At 47.5% G+C, this 20,147-nt stretch overlaps 1 protein-coding gene across 1 annotated transcript in view; it reads left to right on the forward strand.

Moving 5' to 3' along the window:
- Positions 1–2,080: 2,080 nt before the first annotated feature.
- ATP9B (ATPase phospholipid transporting 9B (putative)) overlaps positions 2,081–20,147 on the forward strand; it is a 252,828-nt gene continuing 234,761 nt past the window's right edge. The window contains exon 1 of the mRNA XM_068562639.1: positions 2,081–2,303. The gene's annotated coding sequence lies outside the window, so the exon portion shown is untranslated. The remainder of the gene's footprint in view (positions 2,304–20,147) is intronic.

Genomic DNA, 20,147 nt, shown 5'->3' on the forward strand with positions numbered 1-20,147 from the left:
GTCCAGTGGTTAGGATTCGGCGCTTTCACTGCTGTGGCCCGGGTTCAATCCCTGGTCGGGGAACTGAGATCCCACAAGCCACGCGATGCAGCCAAAAAAATAAATAAAAATAAAAATCATAACTTGGTTATTTTCAAGCCTGGTCCCTGAGGCTAAGCTCTGAGCTGAGTCATCTTTCTCTTCCACTGGGCTGAATTACTCAGTTTTAGAAATATAGACTCTGTCTTCGAAGAAAGGAAAATCGTGGCTGGACTTGGTATTAACTGAAGACAAATTGAAAGTTTTCTCACAAGTCCTGAAAAGGGAAACTCAGAGATGAGTTAGCGTCTTGACACCCTCCCTTGTCTGCGGGCTTCACTTTGGCTCAAACAAAGCATCCTCTGTGGTGTTGAGGACTTACCTGGTGAGCCCCGTGGAGCCAGCTGAGAAATGCATCTGCATGTCTGTGCAGGGAGGGGGTGAGAGACAGACAGAGACCCGTGCACCGCAGGGCCCATGCGTCTGCTGCCTGGAGACCCAGACTTTTGCTCCCCCAGGACTGATAAGATCCTGAAGACGACAGTGAACGGGGACCCAGTAGTTCATTTTGCCTTTCTTGTGTGGTTGATGGTATCTGACTTGATTCGCTTTGGGTGCATGAAGGGAATAAGTGTAGGCTATTTAAAATTATAAGTGCATTAAAATAGTACTTGTAATCACAGGAAAAAAAGTACCACCATACCCCAAATCAAGCCTTAGTGAATGAACTACAAAGAGAACATAAGTACAAGATCTTGAAGAAAAATGGCATTGCCTGGCCCTTGATAAAGCTCACTTTTTAAAATATTCTTAAACCCCAATGTTCATCTCAGTCAGTGATAAGAACTAATTTAAATTGTTTTGATCTTCACTATTTTGTAGAAATTTCTACTTTATTGATAAGCTGTATGTGCCTGAAAAAGCAACCCTTTAAGAATCAACTTTCTAAGGACATGCACTTAATTCAGCTTAGCAAATACCTGTTTGTCCAGAATAACAAGTTCAGCTTTTTGAGCAGAAAATAAAGCTGAGCTTAATTATTTTATTACTGCATACTCCCTGAGGTGAGAAAATGCGAGTTTCTCTAAACTTTGTAGGCAGAGAAAACAGTGCGTATGTTTGCAAGGGCAGCTTGGTTGTTATGTTGGAAAATATTGTGTTTCACATGCATTTAAAAATTGCGTATTCGGTATGATTTGTATTTACCCTGCTTTTGTAATTAAAGAGACAGGAGCTTTTCTTTGGATGCGTGGGAATTCCATTAGCAGAGCGTTAGGTGTGAACGCAGCCTCCTCTTGCTTCCAGACGAGGCCCTGTTACACAGACGTGTAGGAACCTTCTCTCTCCCCAGCAGTGACATCACGTCCCCACCTGCTGCTTCTCTAGGAGCTGCTGGCGGTTACTTTCCATCCCTGCCCTTACTGTAGCCTGGGACCTTTAAGGTAGAGTCTGTTTCCTTTAGAAACGTGAAACCAATCTTGAAACACTGCAACCTTTCTAAACACATAAAGTACAATACTTTCCAAAATTAACAATAAAATGGGGCGCAACACACGTCCTCTGGCTCTTGGACGCAAAGACGCCCCTGGGTACCTGACGCTGCAGGCATGGAGCGCGGGTGCCCTCCTGGCTTCCGGCGGCTCCGCTCTGCCCCCGCACCCCCGTGCCACCTCCAGGGCCCTGGCGGGGAGGAGACCAGCCTCACGGCTCCTCCTCCTCCTCCTCCTCCTCCCAGAATCCCCCGCGCCCCGGGTTCTGCCCCCAAAACGCTGCGTCCTCGCGCGTCGGCCCCTGTGGATGGGCCGGGCCTCCCCTGCGGGAAGAGCCCAGGCAGCCCGAGCGTCCCCAGGTGCGGGGTCGCAGAGGCTTGCCTTGTGTGGGCATTCAGGGCGCCCTCAGCGCCCGTCCCCGGGTGCGCACAGCGCGTTAGAACTCGGGACAGCAGAGCGTGGTGGGCAGGGCGGCCCTGAACGCGCAGGAAGCCGCACACCCACCAGCTACCCGGAAGCGACTCGGAGCCCAAGGTCGGGCGGCCCCAGGGGCGGCCCAGGCGCGCGCAGGCTCCACCTCGCCCGCGGGGGTCCTCCCGCAGGTGCCGGGCCGGCGCCGCCGCCTCCCAGGGCTGCTGCCCAGTGGCGTCCCGCGGGTGGGAGGGTGCTCCCTGGCCGCCTGGGAGCCCCGCCGTCTCGGGCAGGGGCCTCTGTCTCTGCTGGGGTGACCTGAGCCCACCTCTTGGGCAGTTTCCCGTCTGCTGGCCTCCGGAGATCCTGCCACAAAGACCACCGGTGAGCGTGCGGGGACGGTGTGGGCTCGGTGAGGCCTCTGCGGGCTGGGGGGTCCCGGGGGGTCCGCAGGCCTGGCCGTGTCGAGGCTGAGATCGTAGAATGAGCCGTGGGCACGGTGAGAGCCGCTCGGTGGCCGTGAGCTCTGCCGGGAGACGGTATGAGGCAGCGTCAAGTTGCACGCGCACGCGCACGCGCACGCACACACTGAAATTCCCTAAGGTCCACGGTCCGCTCTGCCCATCCCCATCCCCCAGGGCAGGGGGCTTCCCTGGGGTGACCTTTACGAAGTGAGAGAACCAACAGTGTTTCCTCTTTCCTCTTTCTGATCTGGGGTCCGCTCACTAATGAGCCACACTAGTTAGCTCTGGTCACTGAACAGAATTAACCTACAAAATAAGGGCAAATTATAATACACGTACGCACAGCGTAGAGGGCGGGATTCGAGCAAGAAAAGTCTGTGCCTGGGACACATAAGGGTGATGAATGCAAGCAAAACATCTGTTCAAGCCTATAGCAGTCCTGACTCCATTCAGGAGATGAGAGGTAGATAATAGGTAGGTAGGTAGATAGGTCGGTAGGTAGGTAGGTGGATGGATGGTAGATGGATAGATGATGGACAGACGGATGATGGACGGATGGACGATGGCTGTTTCCTGTACTGTTGGAAGGAGTAGAAGATGAATGAAATTCACTTCCTGCCCTCCAGAAGCGGCATTTAGGCAGGAGACACGCCCTGCTCAGACCACGCTGATGCCCGCCCCCCCGCGCCGTGTTATTTCACCCTCCACCTTTCACACCTCCCCCTCTTTTCGGTGAGCGTTCTGTCAAGCTCAGCGGTGGCCCTGGAGCTGGGGTGCGCATCGGAATCACCTAGGAGCTGGCTACTCCGCAGATCCCTGCGCCCACCCCGGAGGCTCTGATTCACCAGGTCTGGTATGAGCGTTGAGATTTTGCGTTTCTAGTGGGTTCCCAGGTGATGCGGCTGCGGCAGGTCCAGGGACCACACCTTGTGAAACCGCTGATATAGTCACCAGAGCAGGGCTCTCAGCCCTAGCCGCTCATCAGAGTCACCGTGGAGATTTCCAAACCCAGCCAGCCTCTCTCCTGACCAAGTGAATCGGAACCACCGAGGGTAAAGCCCAGGATTCGAAACCGCCCCCAGGCTTTGCAAAAGGATAACATCCAGCCCACCTGGGGAATCTTGTTAAAATGCAGATTCTGACTTGATGTGTCTGGGGTGGGGCCTGGGATTCTGCATTTCTGCCAGCATCCCAGGGGAGGTGGCTGCTGGTCCTGAGGCCGCCTGAGTCCATATGCTCTTCTTTTCCCTGAGAACTTTCTATCAGTTAAGTCTGCATTTGGCCACAAATAACAAGACACCCCATGTAACAGCTCCAATAGAGGTTTACTCTTCTCATATAACCCAAAGTCCAGAACTGGGCAGTTGCTGGGGATGATTTGCTTGCCCATTGGTGCTCCCAGAGGCATTAATGCGTTGGTGTGTCCTCGTGCTGCTCCCTCATGACCACAGGATGGCTGCTGCTGCTCCAGGTATTGCATTCACGCTCGCACGCTCATCTGTGTCGGCACGTGTGGCGTCCATGTCAGAGGCCTTCTCATGGCCTGCAGCCAGTGACCCACCCTGGCACCTGCTGAGTGCCAGAGCCACTCTATGAGCAGATATGAAGGCACTCGCCCTGTGTGTAGCGGGTGGTTCTGTGGGTGATGGTAACCCTAGACTTAATCTCACATTCACAAGAGGCACATTCCTGATTCTGGCTGTCACCTTCATGGCCGAGCTCAAAGTCCTGCACATAGTCCTAGCCCAATAAATACGTGTTGGTGCACTGAAGTCAGCGTTATATATGCAGAAAATCCTCAGAACTTTGACGAAGTTTGGGTGAACCAGGAGGAAAGCAAATCTGCCAAAGAACTTTAATATTTTCTGCATCTCCCCTTCCCTGTGTCTCAGTAGTGATTATTGACAGGCAATGCTGAATGGCTTTTCTGTGGTCACATCTCTGTGTTCAGCTTAATGATATGGGAACTGCAGATGGAGGTGAGGATAACTTGAAAAGAAAAGGGTATTATTGGTAAATGCGCTGGAAGCCTTGCAAGTGTGAGAGGATAAATTGAAATTTTACAGGACTAATGAGTTTTTGAAAACTGTTAGCCAGGCTTGTCCAAACTGTTCTCTCCCTATTTAGATTTTCTAAATTAGAAACTCAGAAATTTTGTAGCTGTTTTAGTCCTGGAATAAATAAACAGCCAAAGTAGATGGTGTGTTTCCATTTATTAAGGTTACATTGTCTCTTGCGTCCATTATAACCTATGTATTATTTTTATTGCAGTTGATGTTGTGTTCAGAGCACTTGCTTTATTGAGTCCAAATGCAGGTACTTTGTAACCATCACTGGGCTCAGCTGTCAAAAAGAAGTGAATTCTAGGCGCCTTCCCATTGAATTTTTAAAAATATACTGTGAGGTCCTGGAACATTTTCATATAAGCCTAAAATTAAATTTTGAGGTAAATGCACCATAGTTCTGAAATTGTTGGTTCAAAAAGTTTATAACCCAGTGGTTAAAACCTTGAATTTGATTCTTGGGCTTAAGTCTTAGTGTCAAATTTGAATTTACATTCATGACTGAAAACTGTTATGGACCTAAAAAGAGTCAGATTTATATATTTGAATCCAAAAGGCTTGCTGTAAGGGGTGAGCCTTTCATACTCTTTGAACTGCACAGGTAACCTTTATTTTTATTACAGTTATCAACTATTTCATCTGATACCACTGTCAATTGGCTTAAATACAGTTTGCCTCAATGTTCTTAATTTGCTGCCCTGGGAAATTATCCCCTTTCATCAGTTGAGAGATTGTATTTTACTTTGCATTTATGTACTTCTATTATGTAACACGTAGTTGAATGTGAGGAAAATGCTAAACATCCTTAAATATCATTTTCTTCCTAAGCAGATCATCTGAGATTATTTTGTCTTTTGAAAAAAGAAGAAGTTATCTGTGAAATATTTTATCTCTGTTGCCTAGAAGTGTCTCAAATGTAATACAGATAAATCAAAAACTAAGTTGTTCACAGTTATCATAGTGACAATAATTTGAGAAATAATTATAAATTCTAAGTTGTGCGGGGTTTTTTATTTGTTGCCCATGTCAAAAATATAACAGAGGCATTTTGTTCTCATGAATCTTTCAGAATTTAAGTTTAATGCATTCTGTCATTTCATATTGACTCGAATGCTAGAATAGTGGATTCTGACATTTTTACCCATCATCTTCAGGAGAAGCACTTTATACAGACGTTCCTCCTTTTCAAACTGAAACCGCATATGCATTCTGTTACCTTTGTGTTAAAAGAGATTTAAGAGTTTCTGCCTGAGCGCTAGTCTTCCAAGTGCAAGTCTTAACCCATTTGTGGGTCATGAGATCAATTTAGTGGCCCTAAACCAGCATTTTTTTTTAACGAAAGAAAATAATAGAAAGTGTTAGACTGCATGGCACAGCAAGTTGAAATGGTGAGTCCCTATTTATATCCATATATGTGTGTAGACAGGCTCGCCATGTGAAGTGGTCATGATCAAAACATTTAAAAATCATTGCCGTATGGATACATCTTTTCCTTTTTCTCTGTTCCTTTCCTCCCTCCCTCCCTCCCTTCCTTCCTTTCTTTCTTTCTTTCTTTCATCATTGTTCACTTAATAAGGATTAAAGTCTAAGGCTATAAAATCTGAAGTCTATCAAGTTTCACATTCAGACTCCATCATTTACTCTCTATGTAATTGCAGGCAAGTTACATACCTTTATGCCTGTTTCCTCAACTGTAAAATGGGCATAAAAATAGCACCTGTTTCATAGGCTCATTATAAAGTTATGTGAGTTCATACACATCTTTGTAAAGAGCTTAGACCAGTGCTTGGCATATGGTGAGTACCACATAAGCATTAGCTAGAACTATTGCCAACTCTTGAGTGCAGTGTTTTGCTCCAATATTCACAAAGTAGCTTTTTTCATTGTTACTATTTTTCCATATGCTACATCCTTGTATATTATTCTTTCAACATTTCTAGATGATGATATGTATCCCTTTATACTAGAATTTTTTATATTACTTAAATTTTTTGCATTTCCTGAGATAGGAACTTTATTAGATATTAAAATGAGTAATTCCTATTTGAATTTAAATATATTGAAATAAATGTAATGAGGTTTTCAATTATGGGAATCAGTCACTGAATGCATGCATTACTGGCATAATGGTGAAGGATTTTAATGACATTGGTTTTGGATTATGAATATACATGGGAAAGGTCATTAGCTACTTGGTAACAAAATGACGAAATGCAACAATTTTTAAGGCAAGATACACTTAAGAATAAAAACTAGGATCTTTTCTTGAAGTTTTTGGAAGATTATTTGTAATTCATACAGGAAATTAAGAGGAGTGGGTCTAGCTATACCAAAGAAGTGGAAAGGCAAGATATAACTGTCCAACCAGAGCTGGTACAAGATTCAGAAATAAATCACAGATTTTAAGAAAGCTAAAATAAAAGAGAGGATTTTTACTTATAGTAGTTCTGTCCTGCAAAAATGTTTAAACTTTCAGTAGATAAAAACCATCAGAATCTTAATTCTATAGCTTTACCCAAAGCAGATCCTGGGAAGACTGTATTTGGTACTAATAGGCAAGGATTCCATCCTGATAAATGACTCCTCTGACTTCTGAAATTGCGCCTTTCTAGACATGAAAAAAGGAAGGTAGCATAACCTGGTGACCAAAGAATTATAAAAAGAAAACTCAGAAGGAGATATAAAATTGATTAATGACCTTAACCATACAAAGCTTAGCCCTGAACCAAACAATTGTCTTTGCAAATACATACTTTTTATCCTCCTGACAATCTAAGAGAAACATTAACTTTTTGTGAATTATGAAAGAATGTGTGTGCTCACTGCTATACAAGTGGAATTTTCCACCCAAAGCTTTCTTTCCTTTGGTGCCGTAAATCTAACCCAACGGTGGAAAAGTAGCCTAAAAAGCAATCCAATATCTTCAGCAGATCAGCACAATCAGTTGTTGAGAAAAACATATTGTGAGTTTTGTTGAGAAAAATATATTGTGATTGCATCATTGAAGCATTTAGACATGTTCTGGACTATAGAAATAACAACAGAACCAAAATCCTCTTCACACAGGTAAAGTTTGTTTTAAATTCTGAAGTAAACTGAAGTGGTCCCAACAGCAAAGATGAATCTTGCCAGCCTGTGGGACCCGCTGCAGGAATACGAAACTGCACCAAGGAAGAAGAGTTTAGACAAAAAGGAATGCATTTCCAAGGTAGCCACACAGAAGGGTCTTTATATTGGAAGTAAAGATTCAAAGAAGCACCAGGACAGAGTTTGCCAAACCCTGCATTGTCCGGAAAGCTCCCTCCTGGGATGGATGTGAGCGACAGGTACCATCTCAGGGGTATTCTGCTCAGAGATCTCTTTAGAAAGGGAATGTCACTGATATGATTTGGATCCCCCTCCAAACCAAGCATGCTATGTCAGAGGGTACATCATAATTCCCCAGTTTCTACTTTTCAAATTGTTCCAAGCCATCAGATCTTTGGTCATTCAAGAAACAACTACAGGGCTTCCCTGGTGGCACAGTGGTTAAGAATCTGCCTGCCAATGCAGGGGACAAGGGTTCAAGCCCTGGTCCGGGAAGTTCCCACATGCCACGGAGCAACGAAGCCCATGCGCCACAACTACTGAGCCTGCGCTCTGGAGCCCGCGTGCCACAACTACTGAAGCCCGCGCGCCTAGAGCCCGTGCTCTGCAACAAGAGAAGCCACTGCGATGAGAAGCCCACGCAGCGCAACGAAGAGTAGCCCCCGCTCGCCGCAACTAGAGAAAGCACGCACGCAGCAAGGAAGACCCAACGCAGCCAAAACTAAATAAATAAAATAAATAAATAAATAAATAAAATAAAATTTAAAAAAAAGAAACAACTGCATCTCATCATCTGCTGGTCTCAAGGTTAAAGATCTGTGCCTTCCGAGCAGTTGCTGGCACCACTTTCAGTGCCAAGGCTGCTTTGAGAAGAGCTTTGTCTTGGTACCGACTCCTCCTCCTTATACCCGGATTTCAGTCTAAACCGTGGCTGGGTTGCTGCGGTCCACAGTCAGAGCCTAGATGACTTTGTATTAGATATTCCTTAAATTCAAGGACAAAATCAACAGAATGGTATTTTCCCAAAGCAATCCTTGACCAACTTTGAATTTCGGTGTTGGACCATTTAATTTTTCGTTTGTTTTGACCAATAGTCACAATCTCCAGGTGAAACACCCTCCAGCTTAAGTTCTTGCTCTGCTTGCTCCCCTAGGTAATTCACATCTAGAAAGAATGTGTTGATCAAGTAGAGAAGGAAGCACAGACAAGGGCATGGGCCTGGGAATCGAATTATTTAGGGAAACCCTTGGGGAAGTTAAGCTGCGTTCCCGTGCTGCAGGACTTGTCAGAGCCTTAGATGAGCTAAGGATCCTCGTGCATCTCCTGGAGAGGAGTGTAGTCTGTGTGGTTCGCAGGTGTGGACCACAGAACCGAGTTTAGGAAACCCTGAACTCCACACCACGGCTCTGGCGACAACCGCCACGTCCTAATGTGGACGCCCATCCCCCAAACTCACCAGCCGAAATACTCCAGACACCTGCAATGGGTCGAATCCACCCCAGTACTGCCAGTTCTTCTCCTCTCATCACCTCATTCGTGCTGCGTTCGCAGGCCCTGGTCTCTAGGCCAGGCTGCAGTCCCACCACCCCGGATGGGATCCTAGGGCTGGAAAATAAAGGACCACAAAACTGGCTAAAAATGACAGAAACTCATTCTCTCACACAGCAGTAAGGCGTTGCAGGGCCAGGCTCCCAGGGGGATCCTTTGTCTCCCCCAGGCTCTGGTGGCTGGCCTGTTCCTGTCCCTGCCTGCTGTGTAGACGTGTGTGTCAAGGGCACCGTGTTGCAGGGCACCGTGGCCCAGTCACTGGTGTGTCCGTGGCTCGGGTGGCTCTACTTCCTACTTCCTACTGCACGAGTCTCCCATCCACGGAAGCCCTGCGGCCGAGCTCCCAGCTCTCTGGGCCGGAGTCTGGGAGCTGCCCGGGCCTCACGGTGTGACCTGCGGTCTGAGGCCACCTCTGAGGGTCACCCGCATGGGGGCGTCTGGCCTGGGAGCAGCCACGTTAACATCAAAGCATTCACCTCGACCTTGGTTCTCTGGTTTGATTTCCATGCTTGTGGTCACCAACAGCAGAGAAATCTGCCTGACCCAAGTGGGCTTGGAAGGGCTGGGCTTGCAGGCTGGAAGGCGGGCGACCCTCAGCACCGGGGCATCCCCAGAAACGAGAGCGCGGGGCCCCCGAGTCAGCAGGCGTCTGTCTGATGACAAGGGGCCCTGGAAACAGCAGAGCCACCTGCCCTGGTCGGAAGGTCAGAGGGACGCGTGTTGTGTGAGTTCCCAGGCGGAGCCAGGCCAGAGGGAACTGCCCGGGGACACACCCGGCCCGCACACAACCCCGCCTCATCCCCGCCGTCCTGTGGCCGCTCAGCAATGTCCCCTCAGCCTGAGCTGCGTCCTGCGTGTCCCCCTTTCACTTCGCATGCACGTTCCCTCTGCGTCTCCCGGGAGCTCGTCACAGGAGGACAGAGAGGGTGAGGGCGGCCACCTGCTGTGCCCTCAGCTGCAGACTCCTTGCCTTTGGGAAGTCGCCGACCTTGCTGAATCAGGTTTCCCATCTGGACGAAGAGGCAAGAGCACTGAGGTTGTACACATCGTAAACAACATCAGGGTGTTCTGTAGGTTAAATACATGATGTTTGTGCCTAGAACTTGGTAGGTCCTGTCACCAGCTCTGACGCATCCAGGCATCCACATGCCCACAAGCTCACACGCTGCCCGGACAGGCTCCGGGGTTCAGGGCGCCGGTGGGAGACACACGCTCCCAGGTCAGAGGTGGAGAACAGTTCATCATCTGCACCAATGGCCGGAGGCCCAGCCTTTGGCCCCAGTTCTCCAAGCCCTGTCCCCACAGGCGACACCTGCACACACGGGAGAGGGACCCTGAGCCAGGGCACCCGAGTCTCTTAGGACGGGCAGGGAGCGGCCTGCCCCTTCCCCGGGCTGGCGCCCTTCACGCCCAGGCTGCAGACGTTCTTGAAAAGCTGGTCTAGAGCACAGGGCACCCAGCACTCCACCCACAGGATGGGTGGAAACAGGAGAAATCCACTGAGAACTGTCTCCCAACACTAACTCAGCCTGGTCCGTGGATGGCTTCATCTCAGGGAGAGACACGAGCCACTGCTAAAAATGGGTATTTGCACAGCATTTCCAACACTGTCAGATAGTTTATAGGTAACCAGAGTCTGACTCTTACTAGATAGAGAGGTGTTGGCCTTATGCCTAAAAATCTGAATAAATGCCCAGATGTATGACGCCTCTTGCCTAGTACATGAACCAAATATGGTCTTCAGACCCATTTCCTCCTCTTGATTTTCTGTCATGAAACGTAACGTAGAAAATAAAACAAAAGCAATGCAGTCACCTTAATCTTGTGGCTAGATTGGCTAAAACTGATATAATGACGACATTAAGAGTATTTCTCACAATTGTCATTGCCTAATTCACCTTCCCAGAATGACATTGATGGAAAATTCCTTTCAAATGGATGACTTTTTATGCTGAATCCACTTGGTTGTAAGAAACAGAAATGAAATTCGACAGCTGGATGAAGCAGGGAAGCATTTCCAACAGTGTCACTGTGTAGAAAATGTTTCTCCCTGTTGCTGTCATTCCCATTATTAAGAAAAATTTCTGCCCAAAGATGCCTTTCTTTGGGAGTTATGCTGACTGAATAAATCATAAGAAAAACCAGCTTGACTTGCTGCCGCGTCCAGAGTGCCCACGGGCTTGCGGCCCCTTGGAGCTGCCAGGGCTTGAGCCCAGGGAGGTGTCCGGTCCGGCTGCCCCAGCCCCGCTTCCTGCTGCCCAGAGGGAGCCTCAGCCCAGCCTCAGGAGCTGCCCTGAAGGCAAAGGCAAAGGCAAAGGTGCCACGCTTGCTTCAAGGTTGCATTCAACCTGTGGTTACTTCTAATCACCCACCTAGCACAGTCCCACCAAATTAAATCACTGAGTGGTTATTAATTATGTTTTTGAATTTTATTTTATTTATTTATACAGCAGGTTCTTATTGGTTATCTATCTTATACATATTAGTGTATATATGTCCATCCCAATCTCCCAATTCATCCCACCACTAGCCACCCCCCCCCCCCCCCCGCCACTTTCCCCCCTTGGTGTCCGTACGTTTGTTCTCTACATCTGTGTCTGTATTTCTGCCCTGCAAACCGGTTCATCTGTACCATTTTTCTAGGTTCCACATATATGCGTTAATATACGGTATTTGTTTTTCTCTTTCTGACTTACTTCACTCTGTATGACAGTCTCTAGATCCATCCACGTCTCTACAGATGACCCAATTTTGTTCCTTTTTATGGCTGAGTAATATTCCATTGCATATATGTAACTAAGTGGTTATTAATTATTAAATAACTAATAATTGTAATAATAATTATCTGGTTTTGCTGTTAAACACAAGTTTCTATGATTAAACTTTCTGATTTTAAGCAAACTTCTGAACGAGGATCTGTGAACCCCAGCATGCTGGGCGCACGGGAAAGGCAGTCCAGCCCCAGCCCTCAGTGCTCCCTAGTGTCTGCCCACACCAGTCACATCTGCATCCTCAGCAAGGAGGCCGGCCACGGGGGGGCCAGGGAGCAACAGGATTTGAACTCGGGCCCCAGAACACAGATTTGCACATCATCCTGTTGTAAGACGGGAACAGAGGAGGATTCTCTGTTATAAAGAAACTGCATGGAAGACACCTGTCTCTAATGAGCGTAATGAAGGGATGAAGCCAGGCAGCCCTTTGCTGGGCATTCTGGGGACACTGAGAAGTCTCTAACTCCCTGAGCCCACCGTCTGAGGAATGATGAAATAAGCACTAACAGTAACGCACTGTGAATCCTGGCATTTTCCTATTTTGCTGCCTCATGGTCTAGTCTGCCTTCTCTAATCGAACCCCCATCAGTAGATGCTTACTTGAAGACATAGACATGATCTTAAGATGCTGGTACTCCGAATCCTGGAACAAAGGAAAAGGCTCTAACCTGCCTGATGACTAAGTGTAATGTGGGGTCCCGAGCAGGAAAAGGACCTCAGAGGAAAACTAAAATATAAAGCATGCACTTCAGTTCATATCAGTTGTATCAGTATTGGCTCATTAATTGCAACAAGTGTGTCAAACCAATACAGATTGTTACTAATAAAGGAAACTGGGTGTGGGATGTATGGGGATTGCTTGTACTATCTTTGCAATTTTTCTATAAATCTAAAACTGTTCTAAAATAAACCTTTATCTAAAAATAAACCAATTAAAAGAATGGACTGAACTGAGTCATGTCCGACATTATGGGTCGTGACAAAAGCTGTTGAATCTCTCAGAAACGATGCACACACGTAAGACTATGGATATTTGTTGGCGGAGGCGTTGCATAACCTCAGGTCACACACCCTTTCTTGCCTGAACAGGAAACAGGAGGCAGTAGGTGGGCCTCGGGACACCAGACAGCAGCGAGATATAAACAGAGCTGGGACGTGCTCTGCATCCCGTTTCCACAACCTGTCTGAGTGGCTTTCATAGAATTCTGTCATAGGGGATGGCACCCAAATGTGTGTCCACACAGGGCCCATGAACCAGCCCGTTCAGCTAGAAAACCATCCAAGCTGGTTGCTCGAAACCTCTGGTTAAAAACCATCAGCTGCTTCCATGTCACCTGTGGTTAATTTCTACAACTGACCTTGCGTTGGAGGAGGCTACCTGCAACATCTCTATTGGATGACAAGTACATTAAAATTTCAAAAAGAGCGGCCTTTAATCCCGTCTCCTGGGAACGTTTTCAGAGTCTTCGGGAACCAATTGAATAGGATTGATTGTCTAAGGCATATTCTCCTCCTGCTGCTATTTTTAATGTTGCTTTAAATATATATTTACATCAAAAAAATTTTCTTCTTAGATAAACTCATTCCTGTTTTTAGAAAACATGGACATGATATATTAGTCCACTCACTTCTCATGACCTGCAAGTGTATCTAATAAAACTACAGATGGAAATTACAACAAACACCCATAATCATGTGACTATACAGGAATATTTTTAAATATCTGTATGTGTGCATCATGATGTTTTAAATATACATATTGATACATACATTATAGTCATAAGAGTAGAAGATACCACTTCGCAAAACTCCATAAGCAGAGTGCATGACATAAAATCGCACTAGTTCCAAACACACAGACCGTGAACCACTTGCAAAGGAAGCGCCATGGGGCAGAGCTGTACCCTGTGTCTGCACGGCAGCTCATTATCTTTTCTTACAATTTAATCCTGTCTATAAACAGACACTTCCCTGATTGTGACAAAGACGTTGTTATAACGGCAAATACCACAACATAGGGATATTTAAGTACCTGTTGACCATCAAAAGACTGATATTTACCCACGTCGTCCAAAGAAAGCTGCTCTATGTTCAAAAACAAAGGTCGACATGAGTGCTGCCACCTTGTCTGACTCTGAATGAAAGGGTCGTCGAGAGACGTTACAGGAAACCAGGGCACGAGTGGTCCACTCACCCCAGCACCGCGAGGCGTGGTCACTTTCCAGGAGCACGACGCCACTTCCTGCTGTGCCCACCGGAAGGTTCCTGACGCCCTGGATGGCATTTCCATTTTACACGAACTCCCTGCAGCATATTAAGATCTTTGTAAATGGAGGGAGGAAATTAACTTCAGAGAGAGAAGTCACCAACCTGTGGTGTGTCCCCAGGTGGTGTCACTGTGCAGTCAGAGTAACACACATGGCCCCCCCCCCCCCCAGGGATGGGCGTAACTGTTCCTCACGGTAGGAGGTCCGCTGTCCCCTCACCAGCTTGGGCTCCACCTTCACAACTGGACTCAAGCTTAGTATGCCATCCCGTCCCTGTCTGGCACAGGCAACCCTGATTCACATCAGGCTCAGACACAGCCCTGGAAAAAGGCGTCAGAGTCATGGGTCTGGGGCCCTCCCCTCACCAAGACTTCCTAAGGAGGGCTGGAGGGCTGCCTTCATCATCTCTTGAGCCAGAGCTCTGAGCAGGAGTGTGCCAGGGGCTTGGGCCACCCCAGATCAACAGGATCTGAGTAAAAAGGGAGCACTTGCCAATAGCGCCATGACAGGCCCCTGCCTTCTCGTCCAGCTACATAACTGCCCTCCTGTAAAGAGATTCTAGAACTGCCCACCTGTGAGGACAATTCAGCTATACTCAGTTGTTCTGACCTGTCCCCCCAAAGATCCCCAGTTGGTACCTGTGGGGTCTGTGTGTGGAACCATCATCTTAAATATGGTTCCAGGCAATCTGGCAAAGGTGGACCGTTCTTTGAAAACCTGAGACCCAGAGCCACCTAAAGATGGATTCTGGAGTCAAGAACACCGGGTAGTAACAGTTTGGATCTAAATTGTCAAGACGCTCCGCATAAGGAAGCTGCTGGCCCAGGCTCTGATGGGGATTCCAGGCTAAGACACACCATTAAGCCGGCAAGTAGATACAGGCACCAAAACAACCAGAGAATCTAGAAGAACCTCATGTCCTGATGTCTCCAAAAATTACCTTTAGGATGTGGTCCTTGAATATGAGTTTGGATTTAATCTAAACCTAAATATCATTCAGTAGTTTACTAACAAGAAGCGTGAACAAGCTTAAAATTACAAAAGATATAAAGGACCATTAGCTTAGGAATATTTTCTCTGTGGCCAAGGACAGAAACAAACAAACGATGTGGGAAGCACATGTACCGGGATGAAGCCAGGGAAGCACACTGAGACGTCAGTGAGGGGGGGTCTGGACGGGAAGCTCAGTCTATAGGTCAGTGTTTCTACGGATTTCTCCCTTAACAGCTCCTGGGGTTATTGGTGCGTCAAATTATCCAGCCCAACTTTCGTGTGTTCCCGGAAAAGTCCTGCTAAGGATTAACCGGCTGCCTGCCTCTACCTTGGTACAGAATGTTGGGTTCCAGAATTGTCTCTATGAAAAATAAAATACTTAAGGTCTCAAGAGCTGCTTTTAATTAAGTCGCCAAGTTTCCCATTGGGGGTTATCTGCAAATTACGCTGCTTTCTTTTTTTGCGTAAAATGAGCATTGTTCAGTGGGAAATGCCGTGAAACCCGGGTCTGTGTCCCAGCCTGCCTGGAAGGGTGTGGACGAGTGAATCACACTGACATGCTCACAGACCGCCAGAGGAAGGGGGTCTGCTGTGACGGGGTGACAGTTATGGACACATGTCCCCATAGGTGCAAAGTGCAGGCCCCTCCCAATGCAGGTCGGGAAATCTGAAATGCTCTGAAAACCAGGAGTGGTTCTATTATTTAATGGATGGTGAACCTGACCTGAACTAAAGTGAAGTCATTTACAGGAGGTGTGTGTGTGTGTGTTGTACACATGTGTACGTGGCTCTGCATACTCCCTGGTTGTGCATGTTCATGTCTCACTGCAGACATGTATGACTGACTGGCTGTAGAACTCTTACCTCCCTAGAGGCCACTGGAGGTGTTGGTAGTGCATGTATTACTTTTCTCAAATCCAAAAAATCCTGAATTCCAAAGTGAAAGATCTCAGTAAATGGAGGGACGTTCCATGTTAGTGGACTGTAATGGATGCCCATTTCCCTCAAAACTGATCTACAGATTCAGGACAATCCCAATCAAAATCCAGCACTACTTTATAGAAGTTGGTGAACAGATTCTAAAATGGAGACGAGAGAGGGACTTCCTTGGTGGCGCAGTGGTTAAGAATATGCCTGCCAATGCAGGGGACACGGGTTCGAGCCCTGGTCCGGGAAGATCCTACATGCCGTGGAGCAACTAAGCCCGTGCGTCACAACTACTGAAGCCCGCGTGCCACAACTACTGAAGCCCGTGTGCCTAGAGCCTGTGCTCTGCAAAAAGAGAAGCCACCGCAATGAGAAGCCTGCACACCACAATGAAGAGTAGCCCCTGCTCGCCACAACTAGAGAAAGCCCGCATGCAGCAACAAAGACCCAAGGCAGCCAAAAATAAATAAAAAGTTTAAAAAATAAAATTGAGACGAGAGAGTAAAGGGCCAAGAACAGCCAAGACGACCTTGAAGAACAAAGTTTGGAGACCTGTTACTGGATTTCAAGACATGTTACAAAGCTTGGCTGACCACACAGTGTGGTCTCAGACAGTAGAACAGAAAGTCCAGACACGTCCAGGTAAGTGTAGATGGACGCTCGCTGTATGACAGAGTGGCAGTGTGGAACAGCAGGAAGGATGTCCTTTTTAGTAAAGACCGGGGGGTCATGTGTACACCCATGTGAAACTTGACCTCTGCAACCCCACACCAAACCAAACAAAAAAATTCCGGGTGAATTCTAGACCTAAACGTGAAAAGTAAAATAATAAAGCTTCTAGAAAATTACATAAGATAAAATATCTTTATGGCCTAAGAGATTTTTCAAAACAGAACATAAAAATGACTTTAAAAATTGGTCAAAATCAAGAATTTGCATGAATCAGAAGATGAGACAAAAACGTCAAGCTACAGGTGAGAGGACATTAGAACACATAATTGCACTTGTGTTTCTGGGAGGAGGAGTAGACATGCTTTTCCTTTTCCCTCTTGCTAAGGACAACAAAAATCATGGACGTTACACGTAAAGCAAACAGGGGAGACTGAAAGGGCGAAGAAGGCAGAGGGACTGGGGCCTCAGCTTGGAGCGGCAGCGAGGTGCTGGCTGCCTTGGGTTTCCCCAGACTCAGGGCTAAATTGTCCGCCACCCAGAAACACCAACGGGCAGAGAACTAAAAGTCCCCAAAGGAGCTGCTCCCTCCAGACGAGGACCAGGAAGGGGCACCTGGCAGGACAACGTTTAGACCGCTGTACTCCAGCCCCCCAACCATGCCAGCAAAGGGCAAGTGGGGACCCAGATGCCCACCGTCTCGAGTCTGTCACAGCACCCCAGGGTGGCCTCAGAGCATGCGCAGTGGGGGGCCAGGCCCCCCTCCTTCCCAGCCAGAAACGAGCACCCTCACAGGGTCAGGGCCTGGCGCCCACCCACCTGCAGCGCCCGCGAGGCGCCTGACTGTTACGGACCCTCCCACGTGTCAGCGGTGACCACGGGAGCTGGAGTCCCCACGGCTGCCCTGGCGGATGTTAGGGGCAGCGGTAAGGGCTCTACTCTCCAACTGAGCCGGTGAAAGGCTGCTGTGGGCTGCAGTGGTTACCTGCGTATGAAGTGATACCCAGAACGATCACTGGAAAAGCTGCACAAGGAAACGCCCTCAAAACACCACGGGGAGAGGGCAGTCCTTCCTTGATAGTGTCCTTTGTAGCACAGAAGTTTTAAATTTTGATATAATCCAGCTTTTCTATCAAAATCATATCTCTTGACTCTCTCTCATGTTCTTTCTTTCTGACACTGCAGGTCCATCACCTGCTAGTAAAGACCCCTGGATAAGCAAACTGGGACTTAGAACAATTGAGAAAGATGAGCTGCATGGCCAGGAGTTTCTCTGGTCCCGACGCTGACCTCCATGTCGGGGAGTGGGGTCCCGGGTGGGCTGTGGGAGAGACGGGGTGTCCCTGAGCGCCCCTCTTCTGACGGTGCTGGTCTGGGAGCAAACGCGAGGAGCAAATGCAGATACATAGATGTCGCCAGCCCCTTGCCGGGCCACTAGGGTCTTGGGCAAAAGCTTGTCATTTCAGTGACAGTTGATCAGTGCCCCCCTCACTTCACACCTCCACTTAGTTATTAAAAACTTATCTTAAGGAGGTACAAAATGAGCTGCGTAAGAGGGTGAGTTCCTCTGCTATTCACACGGAAGCCTCTAGGGACTTAAGGACACAGAAGTAATCTGCACTTCACTGACCCCAGATTCCCCTGTGAATCGGCAGATGCCTGAGTCGCCAAGATGCTGACACGCGCACCTTTTATATTTCTGAACGGTTGTCACTGACATCCTAGCACAAGGCCAACACTTGTATTTTCATCAGGTCAACGTGAGCAAGGTTACCAGACCCTGGTCTCATCGTTACTTGATTATTAAGCGTCACACATTTAATTCTGTGGAGGGAACCACGTGAAATAGGATGAGTGGACAGAGGACAAATCCGTGTTTCCACGTGGTCCAAATTCCATCTTGGCCACAGGTTTGACAAAGGCCCACATTTCTGTCTCAGGCAAACACCGTTTTCTGTGAACCTGTATCTCCGCTCTGTCCCGAAACACTTGGTGGGTGAGGGTCTGTGCCCCGCCCTGCGTCCCCTTCCTCCACCGGAGAGGACCCTCTTCCTCCTCACTCTGTGGTCTCTTTACAGTAAGTACATTTCCTCCAAGGGTTCCTGCATTTTCCATTTTATTCTTAACAATGAAATTTAAAAGAAAAATTTCTCTGCAATGAAATTTCTCTTTTAAAAGTTTTTTTCCTTCCAGTTTCTCTGTTATTCCGGTTCATTGTAGAAAACGTGGCAAATATAAGTAGATATATTTGAAATGTGAAATCCACCGCAAACCCCACGACTGCTGATGTGTTTTGCTAACATTTTCGTGTATCTCTTCCCAGTCTTTCTCGACGTACATATATTCCATCTATGCATACAGACAGCAGCAGCTGCAGAGCACAGGGAGATCAGCTCGGTGCTTTGTGACCACCTAGAGGGGTGGTATAGGGAGGGTGGGAGGGAGACGCTAGAGGGAGGGGATATGGGGATATATGTATATGTATAGCTGATTCACTTTGTTATACAGCAGAAACTAACACACCAGTGTAAAGCAATTATACTCCAATAAGGATGTTAAAAAAAAAAAAAAGACAGCAAGGTATCGTGCTGGCCCTGGACTTTTTTTTTTTTTTTTTTAATGAGAACATGGTTTCTTTTATTTATTTATTTATTTTTGGCTGTGTTGGGTCTTCGTTTCTGTGCGAGGGCTTTCTCTAGTTGCGGCGAGCGGGGGCCACTCTTCATCGCGGTGTGCAGGCCTCTCACCATCGCGGCCTCTCTTGTTACAGAGCACAGGCTCTAGACGCACAGGCTCAGTAGTTGTGGCTCACGGGCCTAGTTGCTCCGCGGCATGTGGGATCTTCCCAGACCAGGCCTCGAACACGTGTCCCCTGCATTGGCAGGCAGACTCCCAACCACTGCACCACCAGGGAAGCCGGCCCTGGAGTTTTGTATCTTGCTGGATGACTCTAGTTTTGGAAACGTGGGCCACTGGCTGGCTGTACCAACGCTGATAGTTTCTGTGGGATCTTCGTGGCACAGGCGCCCCTGAGGTTCTGCGATCGCCGTGAAGGTCATTGTTCATAGGTTTCCATGACGAGGTGACTGTCCCAGGGAGACTGAAAACATGCCTGTGTGGCTCCCACAGGGCTGGCCAGAGAGTAAACAAAACAAAACAAGAGTGCGGCAGTCTGGTAGGTTTCCTCGAATATCCTCCTAGTGTTCCTACTCTTTAAGGACGAAATACTGGAGCTCAGACATTGAAAAGGAAACTGCATCTATGTCCATAGGTGGTTTTTTTTCAACCTTTCAACCATAAATATATTTAATGATGATAGTTGTTCTGGCCACAGGTATTTGAGTCGATACTTGCAAACACACGTTATAATGTACATGTCTTGCATTTTAATTGTATGGGCAATCGTTTCAAAACAATATGGTCTCTTGCAACAAAAGCT

Source organism: Eschrichtius robustus, chromosome 14, assembly GCF_028021215.1.
Source record: "Eschrichtius robustus isolate mEscRob2 chromosome 14, mEscRob2.pri, whole genome shotgun sequence".
Classification (NCBI taxonomy): Eukaryota; Metazoa; Chordata; class Mammalia; order Artiodactyla; family Eschrichtiidae; genus Eschrichtius; species Eschrichtius robustus.